The 18,636-nt window shown below is 37.1% G+C and overlaps 1 long non-coding RNA gene across 2 annotated transcripts in view; it reads right to left on the bottom strand.

Annotated features, from left to right (window-relative positions):
* Positions 1–18,385, bottom strand: part of LOC118160369 — a 37,913-nt gene extending 19,528 nt beyond the window's left edge. For both annotated transcript variants that reach the window (XR_004747445.1, XR_004747444.1), the window contains exon 1: positions 18,252–18,385. This is a non-coding gene — a long non-coding RNA (uncharacterized LOC118160369). The remainder of the gene's footprint in view (positions 1–18,251) is intronic.
* Between the last annotated feature and the right edge of the window lie 251 nt (positions 18,386–18,636).

Genomic DNA, 18,636 nt, shown 5'->3' with positions numbered 1-18,636 from the left:
CATAAGAAGTTTGCTTATCCGTATACAACAATTCACAAGAAAAGTCATGTGATAAGTGGAGATGTGCAAGTCATGAACAAACACCACAAATACTCCAAAAACAGCTGGATTAGGCCTTTACCACATTTTAAAAAAAAAAAAAAAAGACTTCAGTATCATTATCCCAAACTGAAATTTAGGGGACTAAAACATTATGTAGCACAAGCTGTTTATCAAGGCAATAATCTTAAATTTGCAGGAAAAAAATAAGCCACCACCACCACCAAAAAAAAAAGAACAAAACCAAAAAAATTCAAGCCGAGGCTGTTTTTACCAAAAGGCAGTGATTACTTGGTTCTAAACAAGACCTGATACTCCATAAGGAGATACAAATATCTCCTTGGGAAGGGATGCTGAAATAAACTACTCAGTCCTAAATAGAAACTCTAAAAAATAATAAATCTGAAGTACTATAAGGCTTAACAAATTCATGTTTCTACAACCACCTTACTCTTCAAAATCAGGATATAGGATAAATATCTTTCACAAACGTTCACAGATTCAGTTACATTAAGCCTTCATGGCCTTCCATATGTCGTTTAACGCTTCATACTACTTGCCAAAGTGTTACACACTGTATTTGTGGAGATTAACTGTAATTTGTCTAGGACAGCACCTAGTTATTCAAGACAGATGGGGAAAAGCAGGAAAGATGTAACATATCCATCTCACACCAGGCTAGCACCCTGCATGAAGAATGGATTAACAGAAGCAAGTAGTGCCTGTTCTTTTGTTACTCGTAAAGTCATTGGGAAGAATAGAGTACTACTCTATACTGCTGCTGGTCTATGAACTCCATACAGATTTAGTAGCAAGTGCCAGATGCATACTGAAATGTGTATCCATGTTGATTTAATTTATTTTAAATTATTTTGCAGTCTTTGAGGTAAACCCACTAGACTGGTAAGTAAAATTAAGTGGCAGAGGAAAGGTGACCAATTTGTTATCAGCCCATTGCACCACCAACTAACCTCACCACAGAAACAGTTCAGGGGAATTGTCTCCAAGACGAATGTCTTGAATTCCCTCATGCAAGCTAAGGTTCTTAAGAAGCCTTCAGGATCTCATCTTTGTGCACATTTATACGGCACCTACTGGAGAATCTGTCACCAAAGTACATAACCACAGGGATAAGTCAGGTAAGAAGATTCTGGTGTTTCCATCCACCAGAGGAGTTGCACTCTTACCTTCCTGTTACACCACTGCTAATACTCAGAAGCAGCTTTGTTTTTCTTCAGGATCTCTCTGCGTCGGAAATAAAACAAATCTCAGGCCATAATTAGCCCTCCACCTGCAAGGCCTTTCGCAGGCCTTACAAACCTAGGGGGATGCTGCCTTCGTGTAATGACCGTAGCCTTTCTGATGAGAGGTCATGGCTCCCTGTTGAGCTGCTTGTAAGCCCCCTGCCAACAGCAGTTGCCACTGGCTTACTATGAATCCTTAGATGCACGCCACCTTTTAAACAGTTTGTCACCAGCGTGCTAAAGATAGTGGTGAAAAAAAACAACACTCAGCTGGGAGAAAGGTGCCAGCACTGTCTTTGACTGTGCTGCCATCAGACTTGATCTAACGGGGCTGTATCTGACCGGTCGTCAGCTGCCAAAATGGAGCTCCACTGCTGAGTCCACAGGGGCTGCAAAAAGAAGTGACCCATACTGAAACACAGTCAGTTCATCTCTACAATCCTCTTCCCATTTCTCAAAGTTTCCACTTGCTTGTTTCATGACCTCCAAAACATATGAATACATAATTCAATGGCTACAGTTACAGATAAAACAATTAATTGTTTGTGAGGACAATTGGGTGCTTTATGAAGATAATAAGGACTGATATTAGTCAGAGCTGGCATCACACGGGACTGTTTGGCAACCCATCTGCAACTCATCTGTTGTTTCTCACCTCTTTCTCACCAAGTAAAACATTGAGGGGGTTTAGCTAAGATAGTTGGAGCAGTGTCCTGGAATGCATTACTCTTCCCAGCTTAATAGCTTTTTTACTAGATCAGTTTACAAGTGGATATATATTTTTAAAACTGTCAGCCCTAAAATTACAGCACAGGACCTTGACAGTCAGGCTAGGATGTTTCTAGTTTCTTAAAAAAATCACAAAAGGAAATCTCCAACTGGAACCTATCTAACAAAAGTAAAAGTGGGACCACCTACCCACTACCTCCAGTAAGAAATGACTAAGAGGAACATATTCATCAGCAAACCTATGACCCAGCCCAAGCAGCCAGACTTCTTAAAATGCACATCTTGGAGCACATCAAATCTTTACATGTACAATATGAAAGACAGCTGTCATTCACCTAGCTGTGTATGCATGCCACTACTCAATCAAAATAAATGATTTTACAGCTTTCTGGTCATGAAATCCATCTCTGTTTCATACGTAAGAATGGGAGCCTGTTGGATGCCCAACTATTTTTTGAATAGAACTGCAGCAGGTCTAATGACTAGTTCTAGAGCACTTCAATGTGGTCCACAAGGCACCAAATGTTATTTCTTAGAGTAAAAAGCTCTACTTGCTCTCTGAAACACCTGTGATTAGAGTTGCTCAGTTACTTTTATTTTTATTATTATTATTATTATTTTAACTCTGCACACCTTCAGTTCTTTTCTTACGCAGATGCTTCTAATTGTTACTGACACAAGACACTGCTAAAACACAGAGCCTGTCAAAAGACTTGGGTCTGATCTAGAACTACACCCTTCCCAAAGCACTCTGTAATTCCTGAGGACGTGAATAATGCCCATTTTTAAAGCAACCAAAGAAAATATCATAATTCCCATAGACAATAATGATTGAGAAGCCAGTTCCATTGAGCTCCCAAGTTAATTAAGGCTCCATTAAGTCCTTTCCATAGTTATTCTGGAGAACGGGTGCAGAATGCTAAGATGTAAACATCACAAACAAGAGTCACTTGAAGCACTTAATAATAAGATTTCATATAAGGCACTTGCAATAGAGGTTATGTAACCCCTCTCCAACAGCCAGATATCAAGTTAACCCAGTTTTCTTCTTTGAGACAAAGAAGGAAATGACTGTGGCTTCTGATTTTGGATAAAACCATGCTGAACTCGTCTCAAAATTCCCCTGGTGTCTGTAGATTCCAGAATTCTTTCTTTTGGCCTAATCAGCATCATTCCTGTACTCAGCCATATATTCACCTATCTGATACCCCTGCAAAGAACTGGGACCAAGGGGTCCATTGGCTGCAAGTCCATTCCTGGCCAACTGGAGATATTTTAGATGCTTAAGCATCCTCTTGAGGACATTTTGGTTTGCAAACAACTTTTCCATCCTTATATTTTTGCTAAGAAAGTAAACAGATGGCCTTTGCAAAGGCTTCCAATAACACAACTCTAATATTAAGGTTTTGTTTCACTTAGCCAGAATCAAGATTTTTTAGCATGGGGACTTGAGTAAAATGCCTTCACAGTCAACAGGTCTCAACAGCCAGCTTAGAGAAATGGGGCACTACTCTCCTTATTTAGAGAGGATGCAATACACTCTGTACTAGGGTACAGAACTGTACACTCGGTCTTGTGTGCAATTCCAGGTCTGGAGGTAATCTTTGAACCTTGTCTGTAACAAAATGAGCATAAATTTGACTGACGCAGCTCAATAGTTTGTACAGACCCCAGCTCTAGCATCCCATACTATGGGGGATGTGTGCATGCGTGCATGTTTTAAATAAATATTTTGTGCGTGTTTATTATCGTTTCTTTTCTTAGCAAGCACCTAGGTGCCAGGACTGCAGAGTAAAACAGCAAATCACAATTGAGATGCAGGTTAAATTATGCTATAGTCTGGGCTAACAAGTGACCTAGCGTGGGTAACAAAGGTCATTTAAAAGAAACGTGTGCATCACTGCAGCAAGTTCATACTACAACTGCTCTATTTTAAAAACAGAGTAGATAATTCTCTAAAAATGGCTCAGAAATAAGGGCACCTGCTAAACATCAAAAAATTCTCCCAAGAGACAGAAAACAGCTGAAAATCTATTCAATGGCTGGCAGAAAAAGCAGTTCTCAAGAATCACACTAAGATATTGAAATAAGGTGGCAACAGATTCATAGAATGACCTGGGTTGGAAGAGACCCCCAAAATCATCTAGTTTCAACCCCCTTCCATAGGCAGGGATGCCACCCACTAGATGAAGCTGTTCAGGGCCTCGTCCAACCTGGCGTTGAACACCTCCAGGGATAGGGCATCCACAGTCTCTCTGGGCAACCTGTTCCAGCGCCTCACCTCCCTCTGAGTGAAGAATTTCCTCCTAACATCTAATCTAAATCTCCCCTCTTTTAGTTTGACACCATTCCCCATTGTCCTGTCACTATCTAATTGAGCAGACTCGATCTGTATCTTTTTTTCTTATTAAGTCCCCTTTAAGTACTGAAAAGCCGCAATAGTACTGAAAAGCCACCATTCAGAAATATTGAATTAACATCAGTTTTAGCTTAGTAAATTCCTACCTATTATTATGCAAAATGGAAGCCTGGTAACCTGAACATATATGGACCCCATTGCTAAATGAACTTGAAACAAATTGCAGCATTTACACTCATATCTATTTTTCAGGAATTCTACAGAGTTTACTCGCTTGTTCTATCTGCAAGCATGTCCTCTGTCTAATAAAAAGCTAAAGTAGTACAAACTCTCAAGTACAAGTACTCAGCATCAGCATTCCAGCTGTTTCATCATTAGCTACAGTTTCTGACTAGTTTCGGTCTTTCCCTTTCTGCTTGTTTTCAGCCTTTGCTCTTTCTTCCTACCTTCATCAACTCAAAGCATTCAGTCCTGTTCCCTGAAACAGCCATTTAATTATATGCAGAATTTAGCCTAGTGAATAAAAGTTGTTTAAAAAACAAAAACAACCCCCCAAAACCATGTATTTGCCAGACTAACAGAGTGTATTTACCTGACTTCAGGCTTGAAATAGTTCTAAAAGCAAGCCTGAAGAGAACTAAATCACAGTATTACTCATATACATAATATGTCTCAAAGGAAATTTCAAATTAATTTCCTATGTGGCTGTTAGGTTGATTAGTAGAAACATTTTTATTGAAACCATGTTGCTGAGCCCACACTCAAAAACATTTTTGTTCTGCTGCTAGAGATAAAAGCCTTATAACTGCTAATATAAACGCTGCTAAAAATATATATATATATATATATATATATGCTTTTGAGTGCGTCAGCTGGCTTTCCGGACCAAGTTGCAGGCAGGTGATGCTTTTGTAAGAATTGCTTTCCTGTCAATAGTTATTTCCATACGATTCACTTTAATAAGCAAGAAAACAAACAAACAAAAAATCCCTCTGACTTAGGCTGACCGAGTTAATACATTTTGAATGGTTTGGTCTTTGTTCCCTTTAGGTAGAAACATTGTTTTCATTCAGGGTCAGCCCTGAATAGTTCATTTAACAACTTGTAACATCCTAGTGCCAAAATCCTACAATTTTTCTGGGAAGATATTGATCCTGAATGCAGACTTTCCACAAACTTTCTGAGCTTATGTACTACCATAAACTGCCAGAAAGTCATTAAGCAGACTTTATGAAGAGACAAAATAATTAACATCTTATCAATTTATGTCCATCTATTCTCAAATCTAATCTTGAAATTCTGCTTCAAATAGTTGTCCCAGTCACCAGTCAGGCAAAGCAGACAGCCTGTGATCATCTCAGTAAAAATATATGCATATTTTCAGCCTGATTGAAGCCATAAGAGATTAAAGACAGCCTGATTATCATAGTTAGTGAGATGCTGAAGGAATTACTGTTATCTGAAATACTGAACCAAACAGCTTCCACATGGTATTAACAATGACATTTGAGTTTTCAAACCTCACCACCAAACCTCACAATCCTAGGCCCAAAGTCTAGGTTTGGCAACCTAATAGAGCACATATTTAACAAAATCTTGATCTGAATTAGCCCTGCCACTTGCCTTTCTGGGACAGACATGGTATTAAGACACAACCAACATATTAGCCGTCCATCAGTGAGAATCATACTGTTAGAGTTATCCAGTGCTAGAGTAAAATATTAGCAGCACCTGAAGTTCTCCTGTAGGCAAACTGGTAACTGCTGATACCTAAAATAAAATTTCATATCCTTGCCCACAACTGCAGATCTGAACATTGCATCCTTGAGTTTTTATATTTACTCTTTAAATTCCTGGCCATGCATATCAAAGAAACAATGGAATCAAATCTCAGAAGATAAAACAGATTTAAGGAAGACATCGGTAGATGATTTTGCCTTACATCTGCAAAACAAATCCATTGCTGAGAGAGAAATTTGAAGTACATAAGGAAGAGAGGTCACAAGGACAGAATTATTCATCATGATTCTACGCATTTCTTGGTAAGGATTAAGTTGCCCTTTGACATTTCTACATGGTACATCTGCAGTCTTTCACTGTATTTGAATGATACAATTGAATGTTTGTCTTGTATCAAGAACTGCTCCCAGTTTCACCCACAGCACATGTACTACGTACTTACAGTTTGAAAGTCACTTACTAATCATCACCAACATAATGAGCAAAACAAGACAAACTTATGCAGGGTTGCCCACAGTCACTTTTGCAAAACATCTGTGGCACAGGGGCTGGGATTAGTTATCAGATAGTGCAAGTAATGTTACTTGGAAGGAGCATAATGGTTGGCATAATGGTTGACCGAACCACCTTTTACTCTTAGCTATTACTGTAAAATAAAATACATATACTGAATTACTAGGAGTTGGAATAATATTTGACCAAAACCAGAAGGCAATGCTAACCTTTCTACCTCTCAAATATGTTGCACACACGTCTTTCTGTTGGCTGAGATGCAGTGAGAGTTACGGTCCCCAGCTCCTCATTATTAGACTCCCACTATTTCCCCATCCTCTCAAATCTGCTGAATGAATGACTTGTCAGATGTCTCAAACTCATTACAGACAAATCAAACTCTTCAGCCAACATAGAAGCAAATGGATTAGCATATCTGTCCACAGCCTGAAATCCCAAGTAGACTCACAGCAGCAGAACAAAATAAAATGTCTGAGGCTGCACTACCCTTGGGCTTCAGGCTCACACGCTAATGAAGGTTACAAATCCGCTCCTTAACAGCCACAGTTGTCAGCCTAATGCATGAAGATAAGCTATGTGTATGATGATAGTGCCATTGTAAAGTCAGCTTTCTTTGACAAGGTAGTTAAAACACAAGTAGAACAGGCTCTCAGAGGAACTGGCTACTGGTCTTTGAAATTTCACTTAAACTTGATAATACATTCAGTATGGGCCCCTAAGTTTCACTGCCTTAAAACAATGATTTACTTCTCCAAATTACGATGGCTTTCCAGACAGTGGGGAAAGCTTAAAGCACTATTAAGACAAATACTTAGTCTTCCAAAGTTACAATCATCATCATCATGACTTCTAATGCAAATGCTTCCTACCAGCTCTACTCATTTGGTCACACACAGCCATCTCTCTTTGAGCAACTTGTCATGGTAAATTAACACAAAAGGCTGTGGTAGAGGATAATGAAGGCGAAAGGACAGCACAAGCACAGCATACAAATTCCCAGTGGGTTCAATAAATTCTGCAGATGTTGGAATCTCCATTACTTCTTCCAAAATTCCTGCCAGCACTGTATTTGTTTGCTTCCTTTCCTTTTGTGCCTGCCATTGAGCACAAAAGTACAGCTGCTCAGAAAAGACAGGGCTTAGTTTTCTTTAAAACTACAGCAGATGGGATGCTAATTTACTGACTTTGTCCAAAACAATAAGGTTTAGCACAAGACAGTTTTCCAGATACATACATGGCTAAGTTTTCTCTTCCTTCCTCCATTCTTCTGCTGTTACTAAGCTCAATTTTACATAAACTGTAGATTGTTAAACCATTTTGAATAGAGTTCTGCTAGGTCAACTAATTCAAGTTCTGCTTTTAGTTTCTTTATAAACTATCAAAGCATCACAGAGAAATCCACAGTATTTATTTTTTTTTAATATCAATGTTTAGCCATTAGAGCTATGCTACATACTTATTTAAAGAGTGACTAATAGGGTCAGAAAACATAAATACATTTCTCAAAATGTTTCCCCTCAAGAATCTGCAATATTTTTGGCTTGTATATCCAACAAGACCTCCAATTTATTCACTTGAGGTTTGAATAGAGAGAATCAGATAGATCTTCTCTAAATGATCTTCCCATAAACAAACATTAGTCCTGTCAGTTGCATTTTGCAACTCACTGTGGAAAGAAGAACCAAAGTGCTTCCGCAAGCAGCCTAGAAATATTTGTTAGTTATTAGGCCCATGATTTACAGCCTCCTATCGGACAGCTAACCATAAACACGTGAGCACTCTTGACTGACTCTTGTAGAGGGTAGTACTGCATATAAACACACTGATACAGGACAGGGGTGAGTTAGAGAGACATTGTTAGAAAACAAGTTACTGCAATGAACACCTACACTGGGACATTTCAGTTATGGTGGATTAGATAGTTAAGTAGATCTTCTCTTGAACAAAATGACTGTATTAATTCATCATTTCTCTACTAGCTTCCAGTTACACAGACTGAAAAATAACTAAGATGTAGGTTACAGACCTATAGTTGGACAACCACTCATTACTACTATCTACAAAAAAAAATCATGACAATCCTAGATAAAGCCACTTTTAAATCACAGAAGTAGTCATAAAATTGAAAACCACAGAATGACATTTCTCATCTGTTTGACAGCACACTATTACCTGTTGGACCATGATAAGAAGACAAACAGCACTGCGCCCACCAAGAGTGCCTGCCAAGCTCCCATCATGAATTTACTGTATGTTACTGTTAAGACCGATGAGAGCTTTCTTGCACCTAGACCAGCACAGAGAAGCCACCTGAAACCTCTCTCACAGGCTGAGGCAGGCAGAAGTTGGACAGAAGCAGGACAGGTTGTGCAACAGAAAGCACAAGAGGCAATAGATTCAAAACATTCAAAAACTGAGTGTCATTCCTCATTCTGTCTCTTCCTTCCTCGCTGTAAATCCATACAAACTGATATGTCTAAGTATTAACTGCTCAGGAGTTGCATCATTACCACCGTCACACTCCAGAAACATACCAGCAGCCTGAGTCCTGGAGCACGTTGCCTTAGGTATCTACTGCCCCTCTCCAATACTCACACAGCTTGCTAAACTCCACTAACGGTACGGCAACTGAATCTGAAAACTGATAGTTAAGTACTTGTACTTCAGTAATTATCAGGATTTCATTATTTGCATAAAAGCTGGGTAGTTTTAGAATACAACCTCTATTAACTCCGCACTCATACAACGACTTCCATTTTCCTTCTTAGTTCTTCCCTTTCCATTATTCTTTCCGTTCAGCAGCACACGTTCTCTGTAACTGTGCACAACCCTTGATATTCCGTAGATAGAAAATATATTTTCAAGTATATTGTCAAGGGCAGGGGGAAGATTTTGTGACAGATTGAAACTATCTTTGCAGAATGCAGAGGAAAAGTCACGTTAAATGGACATTGAGAAGCAGTTACTACATTTAATATAAACAGTAGTATTGCTTTCATGCACTTTTTTTTTTTTTCCCCAAGTACATTAGCTCATATACTGGAATTGACTGAGTTGTTTTATAAGCTCTGTGCTTTTAAGCAATAGGAGTGGGGCCTTGCTGAGTTACCGAAGCTGTCTGGTGTTGTTCTGACAAATAGAGCACATGTCTTTAATTTGCCTGCCTTGCTGTTCAGCTGTGCTATAAGTATATAGAAATTTGATTGCACAAAGTAGTTTGTGTTCCAGACATTCAGAGTGTCAATTTTTTATTTTCAAAAAAGTGCTGTTTTTCTTCTGCACCCTGCCTTTGCATTTTGCCTCAGTATTCTTGAGGTCAAACAGTGCTGTTCAAGTATAAACATTATTGCCCTTTTTTTTTTTTTTTCTACTCCATTTTTCTTGCTCTTTCCTGTCATGAGTTTCTTTCTCAACTCATTTTGTTTCAGGTTCAATGATTCCTCATTCTTTGCATCCTCCCTTGTATCTCACCACTGTTTCCATTTCTCTACAACAGCTCTTTGTTCCTCTGATGCAGACATCTCCTCAGATACCATGTCACAGCACAGTGATGCAGTGGCAGCCTCCAAAAGCTCTCTAGGTGGCTGAAATATCTGAAAATCTTATTTTGTTTGTTGAAGCAAACGAGGATAAAGTTTTTGGAGAGGAACATGAGTTCTTCTGTTTCCACATGCAATTCTTAGACCTCAGTTTTGGAGGTATAAGAATTTTGAGTAGGACTTCAAATGTATATACGATCGTAGTATTTTTATAGATGTCTGACCAGTGTTCTAAAGCCAACTCGTACCGTATTCCTGGTATTTTCAGGAGGCCTTAAAAAGCAAGTACCCCTACCTGCTTCCTGAAACTCCCAATCAATACAATCACACTTGCAGTGGAAGAGTCTACCACAGTGCTATTGAAAAGACTCATTTCAAAACAGTATTTTAGTTTCAGGCCTTCTGGTAAGTCTTTTCATGGGGGTTGATTCTGAATTTTAATTTTTGTACTTTAAAACAAAATAGTGCTTTCCAATCAGTTTATTTACAGTTATCATTTTCTCTGTTTTAAGAATCTAAATGTGCTTTGACACATATTAGCTTGGAACCTTATGAGACAGACTCTGTTACTTAAAACTGAAAATTGGCTTTGCACACTGCATATTTTAGTTTTTGGAAAGCTCTTACTTTCTCCTTATTCCCAAAAGGAGATAGCTATTTTATAACAGTACTGTTTGAGATAGTGGTATAAATTCTCTTCTAATTTCTTCTCAAACTAAACTCAGTGACCATGTGGAAAAGCTATTTATGAAATAATTGCATGGCAACTAAAATGTGAGAGAAACTTGTGCAAGCTGCCTTACATCTTACAATATATGAATTCAAAGCAAATTTGTATGTATGGATGGGTAAATATTTAAACAGTTTCTAGGTCAATAAAGTTTAGTTAGTTTCTATCTAACTGCAGTTTCTTTGTGGTTGCAGTATTTTGTTTGCATATTTACAAGGATGTTAAAAGACTTGAGAAAAAAGTTTAGCTATTCAGTATTTGAGCAAAGAACAAATTCTATGGTATCTCATACTGTACTCTGAAGCAAAATCAATCAACTGTTTTCCTGTCTTTACGTAAGAGTGTTAAAAGGATCCCAAAAGAAGCAAAACTGCAAGTGGGTCATACCAGATGGTATTTCCCATCTTTTCTTAAAATCACAGACTAGCTAACTCCAAACTTGCAAATAATTTAAAACAGTTATATTTCATTACCAAAACAAACAAACAAAAAACCCAAGCACTTCATTAAAGAAAGTGCATATAGTAAAAGCACACTTTATATACAGGCAACACTGAAGATGGGAGAAAAAAAAGAAAATAAAAAAACACAAACTTATTTCACCAAGTTTGTTATTCTCTCTCCTAACCAGAATATTAATATCAAGTATGCAAAAACTAAAAATACCTGAGATAATATTTAACTTGATGTCATTTATATTTATATTCAGCTGAGATATTACGTAGCTTCAACTAAAGAAAACTGGCACAGTCCTAGCTAAACTTTCAACTGGATTGTAAACCAAGGATTCTACTGCTTTTGGTGAGTTTGTCTTGGAAGTTTACAGGAAGGCTGAAAATTAAAGAAATCAGGAAAAATTCAAAACAATTTCTTTCCTAATTATATTTGAAATTTAAATGGTGACCTGGTGCTAAGAGGCTAGTTCACAAACAAGCAAAACTTGTCTCCACGTAAGATTTCAAGCAATTCTAAACTGATTTAGTATTAACTTGTCTAAGTTCTAACACATATATCTGTTAGACTAAACTAGTGCTAGACATCACTCTTAGTGTGTTAAAGTACTAACGTGGAAATTAAAAATGGTTTGCAAATTTGAAGTCTAGTTACTCGTAACAAAGTCAGCTATCAAGAACAAATACTGGTAAGTAAATGTAAAATAGTGATTTCCTCTTAATTTTAGATAAAGATACTGATCCAAAAATAATGACAGATATAATAAAGATGACCAGAGGTTACAGTCATTATGCCAACTGTAAACTTAGGTAGGTCTTCACATGCAAGATCTACAGCTTATGATACCCAAAATATCAAGACCTGCATCATGACTCTTTAATCTGCATCCTGACTTTTGGACCTCTAAGAGCTCAATCTGACAAAAAACATTAAAATGCCACAACTGTCCAGAAAGCTCTATTTCCTGTATGGGACTTCCTTTTTTGCCCTAAAACTTCCATGGTATTTTAGGAAAATTCACCATTTGCCATTGCACCTCTGTATATGACCATAGCATAGTCACATCTCGAGTACTACAAGCATTTTGTGTTGTCTCACTTCAAGAAAGACATTAAGAAATTAGAGAAGGATACCTCAAATAACCAGGAGAATGGAACACCTACCTTAAGAGGAGGGCTTAAAATGACTGAGACCAGCTGGGAGAGAGGTAGGCCAAGGGGAAAAAAAGACAAAAAACCTCTATCATAAAGAAAGCAGACAGAAAGAATGGTGAATTGTGGTTCAACAAATCCCATGACACATTAGTAGAAGGAATTAAATGAAAGAACAGAGTTTTAAGACCAGGGATGGGTAGGTGAGAGGGGCGGGGATTAAAAAAAAAAAAAAAAGTACTTCTAATGAGGCACGGAATTAACTTTCAGAACTTAGTCACACAAAGTTGTGGACAGTATCAAGAGATTTAAGAATGGAAAGATCAATGGAAAACAGGTGCATAAATAAATACAAGAAGGATCAATCTGGATTATATCTTCCAACATCACTAATAGAACAACTGTAGATGCTGGGCGAGTAAAAGGGAAAGGACCGCAAAAATGCGTTGAGGCTTGCATGCTCTCCCCATAAAGCATCTCCTTTTGCTACTGTCCTTATGCTGGAAGTACTGCATTGCTCCATTTAGCAGCACTTCCAAGAAGGCAAATATCATATATATTACGTAGAGAAGACAAACAGCTGCTGGATCTACTAATGAACAAAGCTGAATTCTTTGTTCTACTTGTGTCATTCCACTAATATCTAAACAAGCTACCTGCTCTAGAGAAAAGACGTTAAGCCCACAACATAAGCCTAATATAAAAATCATCTCTCTACAGATAACATCTGTGAAGTAAAGCAGAAGCTGAAGAGATTTTCATTGGATTCTGCCTATTAGAAAAAAGCAATCCTTATGTAAAACAAGATGATGTTGATCAGAGATCTCAAAACATATGAAAAATGGTAACAGCAAAAGAGTTGCCAAAAACTGAAAGCCCCAGACTTAAGTGTTTTGGTGGCTGTTGTTTTTTTAAATAAACTTGTACAGAGTAAGCAGGTTTCCAGATAAAACCATTAACGATAATACATCCAAAATCATAGCTGATAGATTTGTACTTGCATGTTTTTAAAGACTACTGCCCCAGCTGATACTGAATATGCTTGTATATTTCATGTGGACTGAATTTTTAAGTATTTCCATTAATATAGTTCGTTAATATTTTGGTTAAATGTTTGAATCTGGACAAAATAATACTGTTAACAGCTCTCCTTTACAACAGCTCTCCCAGGTTTCAAGGACCAATATTGCTTATCCCATTTCAACTAAGATAAAAAAGAGTAAAAGGGAAGAAGCCCACAAAAAGCTTGTGTTCCTCTCTCTAACATCAAGTTGCTAAGTAACTATTAGTACAAGACCTCATTCATGAAGAACGCCTCCTAGTTTTTGCCTTTTACATTTTCATGCAGCATAAAAGGTGAGCATGTATATAACATCAGTGTGTTACAACTGTGGGAAGAACAAAGAACGTATAACTGTTCAGATTTCTTTAGTAATACTTGCTATGACCCTGTGAATGATATTTTGGAAACCACAGGAATTTCTGTGCTACTGACTGCTTTGCCACCTCTCACTGCTAATAACAACTTGCCTTTCTCAAGGAAATGTCCTCAGTGGCCTCTACAGAGGGATCAAAGTTCATTAAGCAAGGATTTTACTTACTGACACTTCTAAGTAAATGTTATTACTCTACTTTGTTAATGTGACTTTTTTTTTGCCTTTGAAGTTACATAGCTTTCCATAAAATACAAATTAATTTTGTCCTAAGCCACCACAATAGCCTGTTTCCTTCAAAGAAAGATCTAAATAGGTAACCGGAAACAGAACAGCAGAGGAATCTTCCCACACTGCCCCTTTTGACCTGATGTTCACCTGACACTCTAGGGCAAGAACACTCTGTGGGTCAAGCTATTGTTTAATCATTCTCCTCATTGCTCTGTTTTCTGGACATAGCTGGGGGTAGCTCAGGCCCATGGATTCCTAGCAGCTAAGAACCAGATTGACTCCTTAGAAGTTAGGCTTTAGATATGTGTATATATATACATACACACACACATATATTTCAAATGTGATTTCTGAAGTCCTGCTTTGGTCTACTCTGAAAATAAGAACATCACTTGAGAGTGATGAAATGTTTGTTCCCATGAAATAAATGGTATATACCATCTTCTACATAAAGAATATAGTAGGACACTTCAGAATATATATGAAGCTTTTATATATATACACATACACACACCCCATCTTACATTTGAGGTTTTGACTTTCTCAAATTGGTTTACAGTAAGCGTTAGGAGAGTTAGATTTATTCTAAGACACGTTTAAGGAAAACTTTGTAAAAAGTAATGAAATATAACAATTATTGCCTTATCAAATTGTTTTCAGTAAAATATAATTCAGCAGTAAAACAATTGAAAAAACGGAACAGAGAAAACGTAAGCTTTCATGTCAACAACAACAAATAGTCTGTATTCTACTAGATCAACTAAAATTTATCCCCTGACAGAACTGTAAAATAAGCTACTCCACGTAACTAAGGTTTTGAAAACCATGATACAAATAAGCATTACATGCTATAGAAAATAACAGAAGCAAAAAAGATCCAGCAGCAAGTTATACAGAGCACTTTTACAACTGTGACAGTTTCCTCATATTACAAGGTAATGCATGATGAAAGTCACAGCAAAGTAAGATTGGACCCAACTCTCCCTGCAACCCAAATCTTTATCATCAAGTTGGACAAGTAATAATCAAACTTCACAGTCAGACATCTGAACAGATCTCAGACATACTGTGGGATAGATATATTCAAGCTACACATGCCATTTGTCTAGTATTTATCTGTGAGTATCTCTGAAACTGCTCAGCCTTACAGTTTCCTCAGAATTCTAGATAAACGTATTTGAGCTATTGCTGAAAAGGTTAAGCCACCTAGCTTATTAACCCCCCACACCCTAAACCTCCCCTCCAATTTTCTGATTGCCTGCAGACATTTGGGGATTCTTTTTACTTTGTACAGATGCAGGTAAAGAGAAAATATAAAATCCATTATTTGAGTCCACACACAATGAATCAGCATTTACAGACACCTGCAAGCTCCCTGTGTTGTTTGTATACAGTTTCAACTCCCAGCTGCAAAACATTATAACAATCAAAATGAAATAGTTCACTCATAACAAGGTCAAAATGTAAATTTCATTAGCTGTTACACTCAAAGATGTATTTAATTCACCACAAGTCATCTTTAAGTTTCAAATTCATACATTGCTTGCTCCTACTAGAGCAAGTATTAACATCTGGGCAATCCAGATACGATGTCAAGACGTCTAGTCAAGCTTGTTTTTTGCAGTATTAACACTAAATCTAATTTAAAATTTGTAGTAACACCACGCTATTGTCGTAAACATAGTTTACTACAACTACTTTGTAGTAAAAAAATATATTTTTTAGAAAAATATATGCACGTGCCAAATTCTCCTACTTGGCGGGCAATACTGCACCATTATGCAGTATTCTTTCTATTCTGAAGACAGCAAATGACCCAGTTCTGTTCTTCCGAGTGGACAAAAGGTACATATATTAAGCACAATGACACTAACCATAGTTGCTGTGCTATAGGCAGAAGTGTTATTAAGTTTGCATTCTAAGGGCTTGGGGTTTCAAAAAGCTGCATAATCAGAGTTTCACACAATACATGCAAAAGCAAAGAATGCTTCTGCTCTTACACTGGACCACACCCCACACATTCATTGGTTTGCCAGTCAGGAATGTACATAGTAGGAAAAGATACATAAAATAAAAGACATGTTCAAGAGTCTAAGTGTTCTTCTACAGCTCAGGTAAGACAGCAATATTAAAAAGCAAAACAGAATTGTTTTAATTTTTAAAAGCACAAATGTGGTATTGGGAACTGTGGCTGACTCAAAAATTCTGGCTGGAGTTTTTCCTGACCGAAGTGCTAATCTCAGCATGGCAACTTTCATGTGCATTCCTTTTTGTGGGTCAGAATGTAACATCTTTATTATAATAAGGTAGTGACATAAATCCAGGAAATTCATGACCAGGTACTGGGCATGGCAATATTTTTTGAATAAAATACTGGTACAGTAATCCGAGTGCATGGAAATATCAAACTGTTCCTTGAAAATAATTATTGATTTGTGCCTTAAATTCTTTTGGCAGAGACCATACCACATGGGATGCTGAACAGAGTTTCCTGTAGTTTACAGCCTCACAGTGGTAATTATATGAAACTATCTTTAGACACTGCCAATTGAGCTTTTAAATAGACTAGAAAGAAATCTTATAGAACACCAAAAGTCTTTCACCATACCTCTACATTATCCAAATAAAATCTTGATTTCTTCCATATGATCTTAATTTTAATTACAAAAGTATCTTTTAATTGACTTTATATAGAGTTATCATAAAAAAAGTTGAAAAGACAATTTAACCTCCATAGAAGCTGCTAGAAGAAAACCCAACTTTAATATATAATTCAAATATATCTAATGTGAAAATATTCGTGGCATACTAGCATTCATTCATCTTTTTTAGAATGTCGATGATATTCTAAATCTGAATAGAATTAAAATATATCATGTTAATAAATAAAGAATAATATGTTCTTTACTCACCAGATTTTGTGAAGAATATGCTACTGATGTATAAAATTCCAACTACTCTTAACACTATATAGGTCTAGAACATTGAAATATTTTCATATAGCTCAGGTATGTTCAGGACCTGCATGAGACTGAAATCAGACTCTCTAAACGTGGACAATAGAAATATATTTAACTTATAAAAGTACATTGTGTTTAGGCATTCAAGCAAACAACTTCCCTTCCAGTTAAGATTAGTAGCCTGTATCATACAGTAACAACGTACTTTCAAAGTCCTGTAAAAGTTTCTACTGAATCTGCATTCTACTAAATGGGTAAATATTTTATAGGCATTTAGTTGGAAAATACAAAAAATGTACATACAGTGGGGGCATCCCTTTAAATTTAAACATATATCCATTCAAATTTAAAATATAACCTGAAACACCTTAAAAAAAATAAATTTTAAAAGAGGCTTCTTGACTAGGTAATGAGAAAGCAATTCCCCTGTCAGGGGACACATCGACCAGTTTCTCTCTTCCTGATGCTGAGTCACCTCTCCTGGCTGTATTTTACTTTCTCCTTCCTCAAACCGTACTCTAACATAACAGTACAGTCATTTTCCCTCTACTCCCATCTCTGCTCTTCTCTTTTTATTTTCCTTTCCCCCATGACCTCTCATACAGCGTGTGTGGGTTTTCCAAATCCCCCAGGCTCTACTCCAGCCCAAGCTGGAATAATTAAGCAGGAGCTCAGATCCCAAACTAGACTTGGCTTTCATCTGTAGGAAACATAATGGAAATCAACTTCATTTCTGCAAAGAATTAAGAAAGCAGCAACTACCTGGATTATGAACAGTTTGATCATTCAAATAAAACATTTCAAAGTAAGGAAAATTCTAGAAATTGAATATACAGAACAAAACAAGTCAGATGAAAATTGCCCATGCACATTTTAAGTACCCACTGATACAATTATTGAATTTTTTTTTTCTTTTTCTTTTTTGGTCTCAGAATCATAACATCAACAAGGAAATAGTCCCTGTAGCTTTATTTCCTATATGGCAACAAACAAGGCACAGCCTGTCACCTGTTCTATTTGCTAAATCCATTCTCCCCTTCTTCTGCAAGGAGAAGACTAGCAAATGCTTCAGTAGTTCTTAAAACAAACAAAAACTATACGACACAATTGAAAAAAGTAAAATTACTCACCAAAACACTAAAAGTCAACTCCATCCCTCACACAGCCGTTAGGGTCCTCACAACTATCTCCTTCCCAGCACGCTGCAACTGCCGCCATTTTCTAGCACCTGTGAGGAGCAGCTTCCCTCTGTCTTACATGTACCTGTCCTTTTGCGTTTTTCCATTTACTCATAGTGCGTAAGTAACGCCAGAGATGACAACTGCAACTTTATACAATCACACACATCTCGTAACAAACTAAGGGCTTGAGATTAATGCAGGGGATGTTAGATAAACTAGTAATAAAAAAGCTCACCCTGTTTCTTCCAACTATCTTGTCCCATTGTGAGCCCATTCAAGTTGTAACCAGGATATTTTCCAAAAGTGTTGGGGAGAAACAAAAAAAAAAAAAAAA

The sequence above is a fragment of the Oxyura jamaicensis genome, chromosome 1, assembly GCF_011077185.1.
Source record: "Oxyura jamaicensis isolate SHBP4307 breed ruddy duck chromosome 1, BPBGC_Ojam_1.0, whole genome shotgun sequence".
Classification (NCBI taxonomy): domain Eukaryota; kingdom Metazoa; phylum Chordata; class Aves; order Anseriformes; family Anatidae; genus Oxyura; species Oxyura jamaicensis.
Note: the sequence above shows the minus strand (reverse complement) of the source record. Positions and strands in the feature narration are given on the sequence as shown.